The sequence below is a fragment of the Pinus tabuliformis genome, chromosome Q (assembly GCF_031772625.1).
Source record: "Pinus tabuliformis cultivar Carrire ecotype Pingquan chromosome Q, CPIR1, whole genome shotgun sequence".
NCBI lineage: Eukaryota > Viridiplantae > Streptophyta > Pinopsida > Pinales > Pinaceae > Pinus > Pinus tabuliformis.
Window position 1 is genome coordinate 4,160,052 of NC_142296.1, and position 5,920 is coordinate 4,165,971.

The following is a 5,920-nucleotide window of genomic DNA, read 5'->3' on the forward strand; positions in this document are numbered from 1 at the left end:
ATGAAATGAAGTATTATTTCCGCTGCATCTCTGTATTTATGGTTATCTCATCTCTGTATTTATGGTTATCTCTGTAATCTATTGCGTTCCTATTTAAATCTGGATCAGCCATCCACCGATGTCCATTCTTAGATGAGGCAAAGAGAGTTTTGGAAGATCGTCCGGTTTCACCGTTACGACTTCCTCCTGGATACCAAAAACTCGCGCCTAATCCCTCGATAGTTGAAAATCCAGCTGGCCCGCTCAAGTGGTCAGCTGAAGTGTCAGTCATTGAGAATGAACCAACTGAATCCAGACTAGACGAAAGTCTAAAGGTCGATACGGCAGTTGACCCGGTTCCTCCTTCAGAGGTTTCATCCTCAAATGACACCGTCGTTGAAGATTCATCTTCAAATGACACCCTCACTGAAGAGAATAAGGATGACACCATCCAGATTCTTTTCATCAACACAGACTCTGATGAGCATCAGGGCAATGCGCCCATTCCTTTATCGCAGGAAGGAACATCGTCAGGGTCGTATCCGGCTGTGTATTCGGTCCCACCACCAAGCAACCTAGTTGTATCCTTTGATTGGAATCAACTAGGCAGACCCCGGTTACCAGCCAGTATACCATTCAGAATCATTGTCCAAATCTATAGAATGGTAATGGCTGGAACTATCATTGATGAAGGGGCATCTGTGAGTATCCTTTCCTCTATTGCTTGGAAAGGACTGGGTTCCCCGGCGCTTTTACCTGAGATGAGAAATCTATCAGGTTTTGATAAAGGAACCAGTCGCCCGTTAGGGATTCTCCCCAATGTTCCCATTGCATTGAAGGGGAAGACAGTTCATATGAACGTCATGGTCGTCCAGGGACCCTTGGTTTATAACTTACTCCTTGGACGAGACTATATATATTGCATGGAGGCAATAGTGTCCTCACTCTTCAGAGTTATGTGTTTTCCGCACGAAGGAAGAATGGTCAAGCTCGTAGACCAACTTTCATTTCCAGGATCACGCATCGCAAATAGTCAAATACCATCCCTTAACGGTTTATTCACTCAAGGAATGCCTCCACCCCCGGTTCTACTTCCCGATGAATGCGAGTGATTCGGAAGAAAGAACTGGGACCCAGGGGGCATGCACCCTGGCCTGCCTTGGGCAGAGGAAACCTTGGGTATAAAGTTGATTTCCGCAGAAGAATATGACTAGTCCGTACCCCGTCCGAAGGAAGGAAGAGAGGGTTGTTCTAGAATAAGATTCTTTTGTCAAAGTTATGTGAGTGAGATAATCTGCTTCTCGCTCCCCTTGTCTAGGTAAGTAGGATACCGAGGAAGGGGGCCATTTGCGGTAGCAAGTAGCCACCATCTTTGAAGGCAAGCCTCACCCATTAAAACATATGTTTTGAAGGATAAGTAGGGGCAGCCTCCAAAGAAAGAGATGAAATTGTTGCAACAAGTGGTCACCGTCTTTAGTAACCTAGTGATAGACATCGCCGAAAAGAGAGTTTAGTTTGCGGCATCAAATAAAACCATTTTTCGGATAATAAGTAAGAGGCAAACCTCCCTCCGTAACGCCAATGTTTTATCTGTTGCGATCTTGCAAAAATCAAAAAGTGAACTGATGGGAAGACAAGTACTGTCGGCACCGAAAAATAACGAGAAGACAAGTATCGTTAAAAATATAGCAAGACGACAAGTAGAAAAACAGAGGTGGGACAGAGGAGGGGTAGCCTTGAAATTATACTTTATACCTGGGGGCATGCAAGCCTTTTGGAGTGCAAGCACGGGACGACTATTTATTTTTTAAATTTTTAGGTCCTCCCTTTAAACCTGTAGGTCTAACCCGTTAAACTCGTAGGATTAGCCGTTTCCAGCTTGCATAAAGAAAGGATGTGGGGCAAAAGTCAAAACTTGCCAAATAGGAGCATAGCTTCGTGAGATAAAGCTCCTTAAAAAATAGCTATCTCACCTGAGGCGTTTCTTGTATTATGACTGGTATAATTGAGCAAGGTTTGGTCGCATTCAAGCTCGTTAAAAATGAACTGCCGCTTAAGGTTTAGGGGGCATATGCCTCGTCTGCATTATTATGCTGGGGGCATCCATCATCGAGCAGTTTTAGCATTGTTCATGCTCGTTAAAAAATAAACGCAAGATCCGAGCAGTTTTAGCACATAGTTCATGCTCGTTAAAAAATAAACATAAGGTTGAGCAGTGTTCAAGCTCGTTAAAAAACGAACCCATCCTGGTAAATAACCTTGGTAAATGTAACCTTTGACAACCATATTAAAAGCCCTTGGTCGTGTTCTTGCAGTCTCACCTCCATCCGTTCATTTGGCCAATCGTTCATCTCCATATGTTTGTTTACCCATTTTGAGGAACAGCTGCGAAGAGTGATTTCACTTAGCCATCCTTGTGACACTGCCGTGATTGGAGAGTTCCAACCTGTACCTGGAATCTGCTGCTATCCCTGTTTATCACTCGTTCCTCAAAAGACGAGTCTTCTTTGAGCTCTTTTCTCCTGACTCGTAAAATATGAAAAGTTTGCCGAGTTTTGGCCTTCCAGCTCGTTAAACGACCGGAAGAGCTATCCCTCCTCTAGATTTTAATCTTTTTGGACCTGAGGGATTATTGCACAAAAATATCGAGCGCTTGTTTTGTTCGGCTCGTTAAAAGTACCGAAAACTCATCCCTTCTGTATTATTTTATACTTTTTCGGACTTAAGGGATTAAATGACGAAAAAGGAATTCTGGAGTTGACTTTATGTACCTTTTCAGACTCTCTAAAAATGAAAAGGACCGAGTTATCCTTGTCGTTAGACTCGTTAAATTCATTAAATAGCGACAAACTTGTCTTTAGACGAGAACGAGTTTCCCTATCGCTAGGCTCGTTAAAACATAGCAATGGGCTTGCCCGAAGGGCAGGTTATAGAACAAGCATATGTTATCCTCCTCAAGCTTGACAAAAATAAAGAGGTACTGGTCAGCAATGACTGGGGAAAAATTGGGAGAACCTCACAGCTTTAATGGTAGCAAGTCGCTCTTGAACATGACACTTTGTCCTCCGTATCACATCGGGTTGGGTTGTTTCATTCACCGGTCTCATCACCATGGTCCTCGCCACACCATCCACAGTTGGGGTAATGCTACCGATCCATCACATCAGTGTCGTTATATGTTCAAGAGATGTTGTTCTGCAAAGAGTCAACCGTGTCCCATCCACTGCCATACATTGTCCTTCATCCATTTCATGACCGCCACCTTGAATCATACATCACAGTTTGTTTTCACCTCATCACAATCACTAGCTCCGTTCCGTGTCAATGATGTGGGATTCATTAAGGCCCTCCTTTGACGGATCGCTCCTTGTCGACATCAACTCATTATCCAAGGAGTTGATCTAGGAACACCCCCTTCAGTACTTTGAAGCTTGCATGCCTCAATGGCAAGTTTCTCACTTCCGGCGACAGGTATACATCAATGACCTTTGACCAGAGGATTTTGCATGGTGGTCGATGCCAAGTCCTTTATTCCCACCATGTGAATTGTACTGCTGTACCTTGAGGGTCATCATCCTTATCGGTGATTCCTCTCGCGCTTGTTAACGGTTTACATCATTGACCGGTAATCAAGCGATGTCTTTCCATGTTCGACTTCAAGAAATTCTCACATGGATTGACTTGTACATCGATTGAAGATCGGAAGAGATTGAAGACCCTGGATCTAGTTTCATCCATCCGGGCTGCGATATATATTCAGGATATAAAGACATTTGATGTGTACATCATTGCAGCAGATGATCATCCTTCTCAAAGGATGATAATTTCAGCAGAGAATTATCAGTCTACCATCAGACGATCGTCTGTTCTATGTACCAAAATGAATTTATAAAGCTGAGCATGGGAATGCCCGCCTCAGCTAGATCATGAAAAAGTATGAAAAATAATGTATTGTATTGTATCTTATTACAGGACACTTCTCAGCGGATTGAATGAACTTCGGATCCTCCTAATAAAGCATTTCACCCGATAAACGACCTCATACTTTAGGGGGCATCTGTTATAGACAATTTTGTGCCTTGCAGCATTAGGCATGAATTGTCAATAATCCAAGGGATCCAAAGTCCCTAAACATGATGTTCCTACCCCTAGAGGAACAAGGTCAGCAAACCAACAGCTCTCAAATCAGTTCTCCACCTGAAAACACTCAAAAACAAGCAATCCTGAAATCAAAGCAGGTGCTCCACTAGGCTTCTGCGCTAAAACTCAACTCCTCCATGGTGTACCTACGTTGCAAAGCAGGTAGAACAAAGGCCACCTGCGCTGAGCGAGATGGGACAAGTGGCACACTGAGTCATTGCTCTGGAATCTTCCAAAAATGACACTTGGATCAGGGATTTCGCCTTGTGATGAGTCAGAGGCTCTGTTTCTCCAAGTGGAAGCAAGGTTCTCCAAGTGGACTCAAGAACTGAAGATCAACTGAAGAGAGAGAGGACACAAGGCAGCTACACATCAGTTGCAAGCTGACTCATCCTTTCTCAATTCATCTATATATTGAGCTCTCTCCTATGAGCTCAGGAGGCTGGAATTTTGTGCAAAGTAATGATATGCTGTTGGTTTCACTATAGAGCTATTGGGTGATTGCTTGAAGGAGGTGAAGAGGAGAAATTCTTTCTGCTGGGAGGTGTTGCTGGATTGGGGCCTTCAATGGTTGTAACACTCTCAGAACTTTACTTCTTCCATTAATAAAAGCTATTGAGGTTCTTCTATATGCACTTGTTTCAATGATGTGTTGTGATAATTGTATATTTGATTTATGCTAATCCTTGAATCAGTTATGATTGCATGCTTCTTGTAGTTTCCTTCTTTGTTATTTTGCAGGATCTCATTGTAGCTGGGCCAGCAAAAGAGCAAGGAGCTGGGAGCAAGCAAGCAAAGAGAAGAGTTTGGATTCGACATTAAGCGCAAGGCAATGGTTAGTGCATTTCTTCATTCTCTCTTGCTTTCATAAAGAAGTAAACCTTAAGTAGTTTTCTTTACAGTTGTTGTTGAGGTACTATCACCCTTAGAGTGGGATAGGGTCATCCGAGTCGGATACTTTTCCCTACAACAGTTGGGGAACCTTTAACGATTTTCACAACCTCCGCCCGATGGGGGCAATCTCTTGTGAAATGATCTTCTTCACAAATTAAACAAGGATATCGAGGTTTGCGGTTCTCGTCATTAGATTCCGACTTCTCTTTTCTCTCCTTTGGAGCCTTATCTGCTTTCTCTTTCTTCTTACCTTTCTTCTTACTACCGTTTTTGGATTTAGCCGTAGATGACTCTACAGCGTGAACGTCGGCGGTAATTTCAGGAGAAGATTCTCCTGTCGGGGAGTCTGGTAAAGTTATAATTGGAGAAGAATTCTTTGAGGATTTCTTCTTACTTTTAGTATTTACCGTACCAATCATGCCATCAGTAGCATGAGACCCCGAAGGAGCAGCAGCGATTTGATTCGACTTAGGAAGATCTGGGATCTTCTCGTGCAACGTACCCGACTGAGTGTAAACTAAGTCAAGGTACTGGGCTTGAGCAATGACTTGCTCCTCAGTAACTACTCCGGCCTTAGCTACGTCTTCAGTAATCTTCGGTAATAATGATTTTACAAACCATTCAGCTAAGATTTGGTCCGGGATATAAACTTTCACTAAACGTCTTCGACGTCGCCATTCATGAATATGGTCGGAAATATAAGTGGACGTCGATTGTTTTAATGAAGTTAATAACTCAGTACCGTTATCGTATCTGACCGGCAACTGAAAATGAGTAAGGAACGAGGTAGCTAACTGGCTGAAATTATAAAAAGAGGACCGTGGCAACTCAATGTACCACTTGGCCGCGAGACCAATGAGCGTACGCTGGAAAAGACGTAAACGGATCGAATCATCCGAGATAGAAT